We start from the raw sequence: 12,419 nt of genomic DNA on the forward strand, positions 1-12,419 counted from the left end.
CTCAATCTCTGTGTCTATCATAAATAAATCTTTTTTTAAAAAACTGAAAGGAAAAAAAAAGCACAGGCAGGGCATGATTATGAAGAATAATATTGTCCACCTTAAAAAATATGAAACTTTAGTATGAGTCCAATGGAAATTTTAAGCTGAGAATGATGAGATTATACTGTCTCAAAAGGCTCTTTGTCAACAGAGAATAATTGACGGAGGGATCAGTTAGAAGTCTGTTACAACAGTCCAGAGAGAAAATGATAAAGAAATACCATGGCCACGTGGAGGAAGAATGGACTCTGGATATATTACAGGGCAGAACTGAGAGACGTCAGTACGGGCATGGATCTGATTGCAAGGATCAAAAACAGCAGGACAGCAGACTGAGTTCCTTTCTTTTCAAGTACATGCTGCTGTAACATTTGTGAAACTTCAGATGTCATGTCCTCTTTGAAGTGCTATGGAGCTTACACTCTAAATAGAATTAATCCTATGTTTCCCTAGCATTTTAGACACACATCAAAGCACATTATTACACCATAATCCACACCCAGCCATTCAAGAAGAGAAAGGCTGTTCCAAACTGCAAGATCACTAACAAAAAGTACAAAAAATGAGAAAAATATGACACTAAATATACCTAAAAGCACCGTGAGTGTTGATTTAGGGGTTACAAAGAAATCTGTGAATAGGTACATTCTCAAAGCAGATTCCATGAATAATGACAATACACTACAGGTTTTTGTTTTGTTTTGTTTTCAATAAAACCTCTCCCACAGCTCTCTCAGCCACATTTTCTTTCTTTTTTTTTTTTTCCTAAAGATTTATTTACTTATGATAGACAGAGAGAGAGAGAGAGAGAGAGAGAGAGAGAGAGAGAGGCAGAGACACAGGAGGAGGGAGAAGCAGGCTCCATGTCAGGAGCCGGACATGGGACTTGATCCCGGGACTCCAGGATCACGCCCCGGGCCAAAGGCAGGCGCCAAACCGCTGAGCCACCCAGGGATCCCCTCAGCCACATTTTCATACACTCATCTCCAGCTACACCCAGTTCTTATCACAAGAGAAACAGGTCATGGCACACATAACGCAGCAGTACAACTATTTCTCTGCCAGTTATCACTACAATTAATGATCCAGGAGAGGACTTTAAAAAGACAAACTTCCCCAAAAGATACCAGACCTGAGGACACAAATATCTAAGCCAGCCTCAGAGTTAAATGCTGGCTTATAAGAATTTCCTTTAAAAATGTGCCTGGGGGAAGGGGGGGGCATCTGCCAGGGCTCAAGTCATGATCCGAGCAGGAGTCAGGCTGCCTGCTCCACCTGGGGAAGTCTGCTGCTGCTTCTCCCTCTCCCTCTGCCCTCCTCCTGCTCATTTTGTCTCTCAAATAAACAATTAAAATCTCTTTTTAAAAAAAAATGTGTCTCAGACTGTGAGTTCTGTGAACAGATCTTAAAAGCTCTTCGAAGCCACAAGTAGAAACCACCCAAATGCCCCTACAATGGCTTGTTATTCTGCCATTAAAAGGAGTGAAGTACTGACAATGCTACAGCGTGCAGGAGCCCTGAAAACGTTATGCTCGGTGACATAAGCCCCCCACACAGAAACAAACACTGTAGGATTCCCCGTATGTGAAATATCTAGAACTAGTGAATTCAGAAACAAAAAGTAAATTAGTGGGGTGGGGACAGGGGCAAACGAGAAGTGCCTGATAACCAGTTGTGGGTGATACAAACCTATGGGACTCGATAACGACGATGGCTGCACAACCCTGTGAATATACGAAAACCACCCAACTCTTTCAATGGACGAATTTAATCGTATGTGAATTGTATCTCAATTGAAAACAAACACCCCTATGAAGGCTAAATATGCGGCTACACGTGAATGTCAAATTCCTTTGAAACAGGTAACTGCTCCCCAACCACGGCCTTTCCGCCTGACCCCGCCTGGCTGCAGACACACACCCGAGCCCCTCCGCCCCGCGCAGACGGCGCCCTGGAGGCCTGACGCCGGGGCGCCAGGACCGCCACTCGAGCACCGCGCACCTGCACACCGACCCGGGTCTCCGCACCCGTCCCTCCTTCCAAATCCTCGGGAGGCCCTGATCCCGAACCGCTACTGGGCCAGCGAGCGCACGCCCCGGACTCAGGGTCACTGTGCGGGGGCCCACAGGACGAGCCCGACTCCCGCCGCCAGCGAGCCACTGGGAAGGCGCGGCCCGCGCTCCGCAGCCCGGCCTGGAACCACCCCACTGGGCCGCCCGCCCTCCCTCCTTCCCCACTTACGCGCCTCGGGCAGCGCGCGGTGCACGCAGGGAGCTCGGAGCTCGGTCTACACTAAACACTTGGGGAAGGGAGTTTAGATAGAGCCGCGCAGGGGAGCCTGGGAAGGAAGGGGAAGAGAACCCTGGGAAGAAGGTCATAACCCAGAGCGGGCCAGGGACCGGCGGGAAGTACAGGAGAAGGAGCCGAAAATCAAGTCGGAAAGGGAGAAGGGCCGCCGCAAAGCAAATGGCCGAAAGCCGTAAAGCAAGCTGGCAGCGCGGTGGTAACTTCGATCCGCCAGGGCCAGTCGTGCCGCGTCACTCTCGGGCCCCGTCTTCCCCAGCGCTCCTTCTGGTTCTGCGGCCGCTCAGGCCTCTGCTGCCCCCCGGCGGACTGGGCGAGCTCACGCGGGGCATCCTGGCGCATTCTTGAAAGGCCTAGTAAACCCAATCCCCAGATGGAATGCGGCGTTGGCGCCGGGTAGGAACTTCCCAGAAACCATCCATTTAAGTCTTCTTGAGAACAGTCATCCGAGTCCTTCATAGATCCCGCCCCAGACAGGCACTGCAAACCGAGGCAGAGGGACGTTCTTCCCCTCCGGCCCCCGCCGTGGCCGCCCGCACCCACCCATCACCTGATGGCCTCCTCAATCAGCTGGACCCCAGGGAAGTGAGTGTGGCGACCTGGAGGAAGGGAGCTCCTGAGAATGGCCCTTGGAACGGTGACTTGCAACTGGGAGATGACTGCACATCCTGTTAGCAGTATTAGCATCCTATTAGTAATCAGAAAGAAGATTAAAATGTGTAGTCCTCACAACCCTGTCTTAAGTGCTTTAAGAACTTCAACAAAAGCATTCTCTTTCTCAAATTCATTGTTCCAAGACATCCTTTTAACCAGACAGCTTATTATCTGAGCAGTAATGTTCCAGAGCAAGTCATTTCCTGGATGACTACTCACTCTTCCCGGGAACCCCGTGGGAAGCTGAGAATCAGACCCTATGCATAAACAATTTGGTAAAGGCTCCTTTTCAAATCAAACAATAAAAGAATGGTTTACTTTTTAAATGATGCTGGGACCATTAGTTAACCATTCGAGTTAGATTCCTATCAAAATACATACTAAAGGGATCCCTGGGTGGCGCAGCGGTTTGGCGCCTGCCTTTGGCCCAGGGCGCGATCCTGGAGACCCGGGATCGAATCCCACATCGGGCTCCTGGTGCATGGAGCCTGCTTCTCCCTCTGCCTGTGTCTCTGCCTCTCTCTCTCTCTGTGACTATCATAAATAAAAAAAATTTAAAAAAAAAATACATACTAAAATTACAATGGACTTCAAGAGTGAAATGTAAAACACAGGGATACACATAAAACAAAGTAAAAAATACACAGATGAGTACCCAACCTCAGAATGGAGAAGGACTTTCTAAGTATAAAAATGGGACATAAATTGTAAAAGAGGGACAAATGTAACAAGGTACATAAAACTTTTTAAACTTCTGGAAGTTGAAAATAAAATAAACTTTTTAAAAAGATTTTATTCATTTATTCATGAGAGACCTAGAGGCAGAGACACAGGCATAGGGAGAAGTGGGCTCCCCGCTGCTAACCAGCTGCAAGACTCATCCAGGATCTCCGAATCACACCCTGAGCCTCACACCCTGAGTGAAAGGCTCAACCACTGAGCCACTCAAGCCTCCTGAAAACAAAATAAACTTTAGAAGTAGGGATCCCTGGGTGGCGCAGCGGTTTGGCGCCTGCCTTTGGCCCAGGGCGCGATCCTGGAGACCCGGAATCGAATCCCACGTCGGGCTCCCGGTGCATGGAGCCTGCTTCTCCCTCTGCCTGTGTCTCTGCCTCTCTCTCTCTCTCTGTGACTATCATAAATAAGTAAAGATTTAAAAAAATGTTAAAAAAATATATTTAAAAAAAAAAGAAGTAAACAAGAAAAAAGGGGAATATCATGAATGGTAAAAAACCTTATATAGGGGTAGCTCGATTGGTTAAGCGTCTGCCTTCTGGTCAGATCATGATCCCAGGGTCCTGATATCAAGCCCTGCTTTTGGCTCCCTGCTGGGTTGGGGTGCTGTTTTTCCCTCTCCCTCTGCTGCTCCCCCTCCTTGTGTTCACACTTTCTCTCTCTCTCTCTCTCTCAAATAAATAAATAAAATATTTTTAAAAGAACTCACATGTAAAAAGTTCTAACAACTCAAGAATAACAGGCAAATGAAATGAGTAGATATTTCACAAAAGGGTGAATACAATAAATATGACAAAAGTTTAACTTTAGTAAAAATTTAGAAATCATGAATATTAAAATAAGTATATAGGGATCCCTGGGTGGGTCAGGGGTTTAGCACCTGCCTTCTGCCCAAGGCATGATCCTGGAGTCGTGGAATCCAGTCCCACATCTGGCTCCCTGCATGGAGCCTGCTTCTCCCTCTGCCTGTGTCTCTGCCTCTCTCTCTCCCTCTCTCTGTGTATCTCATGAATAAATAAAATAAAAATCTTAATATATATATATATACATATATATATACACTCTGACCCAGGAATTCAACCTCCAGGACCTTATCAACTAAAGAAAATATCAGGGATGTATACAAAGATTTCTACCCTAAAAATTACTGGAAACAAAATAAAATACCACATTATGGGATCTGTTCAATAATACCACCATTAAAAAATCATGTTTAGAGAAATGTCCACTGACATGCAAAAATGTTTAAGATAATTTTCTGTGGAAGAAGCAGAGTCCAAAACTATCTACATAAAACAGCTTGCCTACATCTATTAGGATGGCTAATAGTAGAGAGGCCTAGGTGGCTCAGTGGTTGAGCATCTGCCTTTGGCTTAGGGCATGATCCCAGGGTCCTGGGGGAGTTCCTTATCAGGCTTCCCACAAGGAGCCTGCTTCTCCCTCTCCCTATATCTCTACCTCTTGCTCTGAGTCTCTCATAAATAATTAAATAAAATCTTTAAAAAAAAAAAAAAAAAAGGAAGAAGGAAGTAAATTCTGACACCTGGTACAATGTGGATAAAATTTAAGAACATTAGGTCAAGTGAAGTAAGGCCATCACAAAAAGACAAATACTGTACAATTCTGCTTATAGGAGATACTTAAAGTAGTCAAATTCATAAAGACCAAGAGTAGAAGAGTGTTACCAGGGGCTAAAGGAAGGGGGAAATAGAGAGTTGTTATTTACTGCACCTCGAATTTCAGTTGTGCAAGAGGAAAAGAGTTCTGGAGATTGCACAACAGCCAATGTCAATGTACTTAATACTACTGAGCTGTACACTTAAAAATGGTTAAGCTGGCAAATTTTATATTATATGTATTTTAAGACAAACATTTTTAAATTAGAGTAAGTTTTTTTGGTTTTTGGTTTTTGTTTTGTTTTTTTAGAGTAAGTTTTAAAAGCTTGCCTACAATGAAGTAAATCAAGAGCTTCCATACCCTCAAAAGTCTCCAATGAGGGGCACGTGGGTGACTGAGTCAGTTAAGTATCTGCCTTTGGCTCAGATCATGATCTCAGGGTCCTGGGATACAGCCCTGTGTTGGGCTCCCTGCTCAGCCAGGAGTCTGTCTCTCCCTCTCCCTCTATTCCTACCCCCTGCTCATGCCCATACACTCTCTCTCTCAAATAAATAAATAAAATCTTTTCTTAAGTCTCCAATAACTAATTAATAGTTCATTCTTTTCTTTTTTTTTTTTTTAAGGATTTTATTTATTCACTCATTCATTCAGAGAGAGCGAAGAGAGAGGCAGAGACACATGCGGAGGGAGAAGCAGGCTCCATGCAGGGAGCCCGACGTGGGACTCCATCCCGGGTCCCCAGGATCACACTCCAGGCGGCAGGCGGCGCTAAACCGCTGCGTCACGGGGCTGCCCTTAATAGTTCATTCTTAAATGTAAGGGCAGTAAAGGATCCAAGGCATATCTTTGACATCAAAGCTATGAAAACAAATAAAAAAGTAACCCAGGAGACAAGGCAGACAGGAAAACATTTTTTTCAAAGAAAACATAAATAATATTCTCAGGCAACAAGATATTGTATTCTATTCATGAATTGAGTAATATGTTCTAATAAAAAGAAAAATACATTTTTAAAAAGCTCTTAGAAATTAAAAATATGATATCTAACATATCTAACATAAACATCTCAGTAATAGGTTTGGAAGATAAAGCCAAGAAACTCTCCCAGAGAGTTGATCAAAATGATGGATAACAAAAGAGAAATAATAAGAAAATTAATATATCAGTCAAGGAAGTCCAATATCTGACAAATAACTATTCTGGAAAAAGAGAATAGCAAAACACTAGGAAGAAATTAACAAAGAAAAAACACACAAAGAACTTTTAAGAACTGAAAGATAAAAATCTTCATATTGAAGGGACTCATACTACAGCTTGGTATGATTAATTTAAAAGAAGCTATGCTGAGAAATTTTAGATCATAAGAGGTGGTGGAAATATCTTAAATGAAAACGTCCAAAATGAATACCTAAAAAGTATCATTACATACAGAGTATCCAGTTACATCAAAGGTATCAGGAATCAGGATGGCCTTGGGCTTCCCCAGCAAAGCAATAGAAGCTAAAAGACACCAAAGCAATGCCTTCAAAACTCTGAGGGAAAACAATTTCCAACCTAGAATTCAATACCTAAACTATCAATAAAGTGAGAGTGAAAGTGGGTGGACAAATATGTCCTCAGAAAAAAAAAATTATATCGCCCACATTTTCTCAGAAGGTGAGAGAAATGTATCAAAATGTAAAACAAAACTAAGGAAGAAGGGGATGCCTGGGTGGCTCAGGCAGTTGAGGTTCCAACTCTTGGTCTCAGGTCAGGTCTTGATCTCTGGGACATGAGTTCAAGCCCTGCATTGGTCTCCATGCTGTGTGTGGAACCTACTAAAATCAAAAACAAAACAGAACCTAAGTAAAAGGAAGTCACAGGATTTAGGAACCAGGGAAACAGGATCCAACACAGAAGAAAGGCTGTGAAATTTCTGAGATGGTAAGAAGTAAAAATCTCAGGAAGGCTAGCTGTACAGCAGATTAGAGGCCCATCAATGCAGATGGAATGTCTACAGGATGGGGTGGGGGGATAGTGACAATAGACAACCTGACTTTTTTGACATGTGGAAAAAGTGAGAATAATTAATGAGTCCTTCCCAGTTAAAACATAATAATAAAAGAGGGGTCTCTTGTTATAGCAGAAAGACAAAGGCTAACTGGCAAAAGTCAAATGCCAGAGTTGGAAAATTGTCATTTGGCATCCATCAGTAAAGATGGAAGCAGGCAAGCATCATCAATGGATGCTAAATCTAAGGGGAAATTTTGATGAGTGGAATATTTGCATGACCCTAAATGATCTCCCCATAAACTTATAAGTTGCAAAGGAGGGGAAAAACAGTAAGGGTATAGTGGAGCAACTGGGCAAAATTTGACCAGGTGATCAAATTAACATTACCAATGAAGAGTAGCAGGACATTGTCTCCAGATGTGATACCCTGAGAAAGACACACCATCACCTGTGCAAGTGTTCTGTAAAGAATGCATAACCTAGATCTAATTGCAAAGCAACATCAGACAAATAAAATGAGCGTTCAATTACAAGGAAAAGGGTATGTGTTAGGGGCAGGGGCATGAGGCACCACATTCTTCAAAACGTCAATGTCAGAAAAGATAAAGGCTATGACAAGGTGCCAGAATAAAGGAGGCTAAGGAGATTTGACAACCAAGTGTAATACCTGACCCTATACTGGATCCTGTGCTGGACAGGGGAAATGCTATAAAGGGCATTTTTGGCTCATTTGATAACATCGGAATATGGATGGTAGATAAAATAAAATTCCTTTTTTAAAAGATTTTATTTATCAAAGAAAGAGAGAGAGCAAGCACAAGCGGGGAAGTGGGAGAGGGAGAAGCGACGCCAGGCTCGCCACCAAGCAGGGAGCCCAATGTGGGGCTAGATCCCAGGATCCTGGGATCATGACCAGAGCTGAAGGCAAATGCTTAACCAACTGAGCTAAGGCATCCCGATAGGATAAAATTCTTAAACTAATGTAAATTTATAAGTTTATATTGCTGACAATTGTGGTTATGTAGGAGAAAAATCCTTAGACTTGGGGAATACACACTGAAGCATTCAGGGGTGTGAGAGCGATGATGTATGTAACTCATCCTTACATTCTACATATATAGATACGGACAGATGACAAAGAAATGACAAAGCAGATGGAGTAAAATGTTAACTAGAAACTGTATCTGGGTGAAGGGTAGACAGGTATTTTTGTATGCTATTTTTATTTTTGTAACTTTTTTGAGTTTGCAACTATTTCCGAATAAATAAAATACTGTAAATGCAATATGATACTAATTTTGGATCATATATGTTGTATATGTATTCATTTTTTAATTTTTATTTTTAAAAATTTATTCATAAGAGACACAGAGACGTAGGCAGAGAGAGAAGCCAGCTCCCTGGGGGAGTCCGATGTGGGACTCTCGACCCCAGGACCCTTAATCCCAGGACCCTGGGATCATGCCCTGAGCCAAAGGCAGATGCTCAATCACTGAGGCACCCAGGGGCCCTGTATTTGTTTTTTAAAAAAGACTAAAAGGAAACAACAGATTTTTCTGGTCGATAGGACCAGAGGTGATTTTATCTTTTTTTTTTTATATAAACTTACACATTTCTGTTTCCCCTATCCCCAAAAAAGAGAAAAAATATATTGCTTAAATGGCCGCTGAAGAATTCTCTTTGTTTTTCTTGGTATATGCCTTCACCCCCACCTGCACCACTGCAGAGCAGATTGACATTCTGATACTTCCTCAAGTTGCCTCACAACAATCAAATTATTCATATTAATACGTCTGATGTGGGCAGCCCTGGTGGCTCAGTGGTTTAATGCCACCTTCAGCCCAGGGTGGGATCCTGGAGGCCTGGGATGGAGTCCCTGCATGGAACCTGCTTCTCCCTCTGCCTGTTGTCTCTGCCTCTCTCTCTCTCTCTCTTTCTCTGTGTGTGTGTGTGTGTGTGTCTCTCATGAATAAATAAATAAAATCTTAAAAAAAAAAAAAGACTGTTGATCTCAGAGTCATAAGTTTAACCCCCACATTGGACACAGAACCTACTTTAAATTAATTAATTAAAATACCTGGAGTTCCTCGAACACGCTCCTTCTAACATGCTCCATGATTTTAAAATTCTGCTTTATCCTGAGCATAATTCTTTTTTTATTTTTATCCTCTCCCCCGAGCATAATTCTTTGGGGTAGAGACGGGTTGAGTCATACCTCATAACAAGGGCATTACTCCACAACCTTAGAGACTCTCCTGTGAGTCGTGCATTCTACTCTCTTCCACTACTGCTGATAGATTCTGTAACTGCCTCCAAGCAACACTTAAACCAGACATATGAAAAATAATCTTTCCTTCCTGAGTTGTCACCCCATCGTAAGGAAAACTGAATCTTTATGTTTCTAGGGCCAGAAAGAGGGGATGTGGAGAAGACAGAACAGCAATCTAGCATATTTTCCCGAGCTTACGGATCCTCCTAGCCCCTCAGTTCCTTCCCCCATTGCTTGACCCTACTGAGGTGATGGCAGAAGTAAACCTGATCCCTGGAATAACACCAGTGAAACTTTAGTAGATGAGTGGCTAACTATTGTGTGTTGAAAAGCAGCAGCTGGGCAGCCCAGATGGCTCAGCGGTTTAGCGCCTGCCTTCGGCCCAGCGCCTGATCCTGGAGACCCAGGATCGAGTCCTGCATTGGGCTCCCTGCATGGAGCCTGCTTCCCCCTCTGCCTGTGTCTCTGCCTCTCTCTCCGTGTGTCTCTCATGAATAAATAAATAAAATCTTGAAAGAAAGAAAGAAAAGCAGCAGCTGACAATCCTGGGAGAGACTTAATACATCGGTGTGGGGCTCAGCTGTAGAGTATACCCACTTAGTCCTTCATTTCCCATACATTCTACTACCTGTTTCTTAACAAGGAAATAAGCTTTAGAACTCAAACTATCAGATATCATATGGAAATCTCCATCCTGCATTCTTTCAACATTTTTCATTCCACAAAGCCCACCTTGGGCTGAATATCCAAACAAGTGGTTCTGAGGTAGCACCAGTTAGGATCAGAACTACCCTGCCTCAGTGCAAAACATCTTTTCCCTGTTAATCTACTCCCTGGAAGAAGCTATTTTAGCTGGACTTGAGGCAGTGGCAGGCAAGGAAGTTTGGAGATGTACTGCTCTCTTCCTATCACTGAAGTATCAGTAAGTGTTTAAAGTGAAGCAAGTCTAGGGGTGCCTTGGTGGCTCAGTCAGTTGGGCCTATGGCTCTTGGTTTCAGCCCTGGTCGAGATCTCAGGGTCATGGGATCAAGCCCCAGGTTGGGCTCTCTGCTCAGCGGGGAGTCTGCTTGAGATTCTCTCCATTTCCCTCTGTCCCTGCTCTGGCTCATGATCTCTCTCTCTAAAATAAATAAATAAATCTTTTTTAAAAAATGAAGTGAGGGGCATCTGGGTGGCTCAGTGGCTGAGCATCTGCCTTCAGCTCAGGGCATGACTCTAGGGTCCTGGGATCAAGTCCCTCATCGAGCTCCCTGCAGGGAGCCTTCTTCTCCCTCTGCCTATTGTCTCTGCCTCTCTCTGTGTCTCTCATGAATAAATAAATAAAATCTTAAGAAAGAAAATGCATCAGTATCAAACTTCTGCCCTTCTTGATTCACCCTTTGAGACCACAAAGAACAAGTTGAATGCCTCTATCATATGATAATATTTTCATTTTATTTTCCCAAATAATGAGGGGACTGGTTGTATTGCATTCATGCAACACGTATTTATTGAGCATTTATTATGTGCAAAATACCATGCAAGGAACTACAAAAAATACAAAGAGAATGAAAGACAGTACCTACTCTTAAGAACTTAACAATATAGTAGAGAAATAAGACATATACAGAAATAACTACAACACAGTTTTAAAATGTTATATGATAAGAAGTTCAGATAATGGAATTTGAAGTGAATGAAGATGCTACTTCTAAAGAGTCAGCAGGAAGACTTCATAGAGGGAGCAGCGTGTGAACTGAGATTTAGTATCTGCCTGAACAAATATCAGAACTTAGGCTATAGAAAGATAGACATTATACCTAATGTGATATCTTAGGGATATTATTTGAAAGTTTGTTGAATTTTTAGAAATTGCTTTTTCTAAAGTAATTTCAGTAATTTGGGTTTTTTTTTTTTCTTTTTCTTCCTCTTGCCTGTATAGGTCTCTACATCTACACCTCTTACCTATTCTTCCATTCTTCTATTCAGCACTACTTGAAATCAGCTTAAGGATCAGCCCACTTAATATTTTTCAAAATCTTCGAGAAAGTATGCTTTTTTAAAAAAAATGAAATTGTAGATACAACCAACAGAGAAAATGTAGTGGTTCTGTCCTGATTAAATTGATGCAGGAACATGAAGCCCTGCGCTCTTAACCTTGAAGCGCCTCTGCAGAACAATCACTACCAACTCCCCATTCAAAGGTTGAATTTAAATGGCAAATAGTCAAGCAGCTGGCGTTTGAACATCTGTCTTGACAGATTATTATAATATTTGCAAAAGTAAGTTATACATATAAGTGAATTAAGTTGTTATTTTGGAGGCATAGGACAATTAATATTGTAGTCAAAAGACTGAAATTTGAGTCTTCTCCATTTATTATCCATCTTTCAAACTTCGGTTCTTATTTTCCTCACCTAAAAAATGGAAATGAAACAGAAAAACTCAGACTGAGAGACATTGTACAAAATAACTAGCCTGTACTCATAAAAATGCCAGGGTCATGAAAGATAAGAAAAACTGAGGATTTGAAGACTTGAGATAGGAAAACTGAATGAAATCTGTGATTTCAAATGTTCTTTTTCTATGAATGGCAGTATGGAACAATTGTCAATATTTGAGTAATGTCTGTAAACTGGCTAAATGAATCATATTAATGTTAATTTCCTGATTTTGAAAATTATGTCATGGTCATGTAAAAAATACTCTTGTTTCTAGAATATTCACATTGAAATATTTAGAGAGAAAGGGCTATAATTTTCAAACAATTCAGAAAAAAACGAACAGCTATAAAGCAAATGTGATTAAATGTCAACAGCTGGAAAAT

At 42.1% G+C, this 12,419-nt stretch overlaps 1 protein-coding gene across 6 annotated transcripts in view; it reads right to left on the reverse strand.

Moving 5' to 3' along the window:
• RAD52 (RAD52 homolog, DNA repair protein) overlaps positions 1–12,419 on the reverse strand; it is an 87,327-nt gene that overhangs the window by 34,497 nt on the left and 40,411 nt on the right. Inside the window, exon 1 of one of the 6 annotated variants that reach the window (XM_025995458.2) lies at positions 2,284–2,479. The exons of 2 other annotated variants lie outside the window; for them this stretch is intronic. The gene's annotated coding sequence lies outside the window, so the exon portion shown is untranslated. Of the gene's footprint in view, positions 1–2,043; positions 2,246–2,283; positions 2,480–12,419 lie in introns of those variants that run through there. 3 more of the 6 variants (XM_072766319.1, XM_072766320.1, XM_025995459.2) reach the window with 3 other exon arrangements.

Source organism: Vulpes vulpes, chromosome 8 (assembly GCF_048418805.1).
Source record: "Vulpes vulpes isolate BD-2025 chromosome 8, VulVul3, whole genome shotgun sequence".
Lineage (NCBI taxonomy): Eukaryota > Metazoa > Chordata > Mammalia > Carnivora > Canidae > Vulpes > Vulpes vulpes.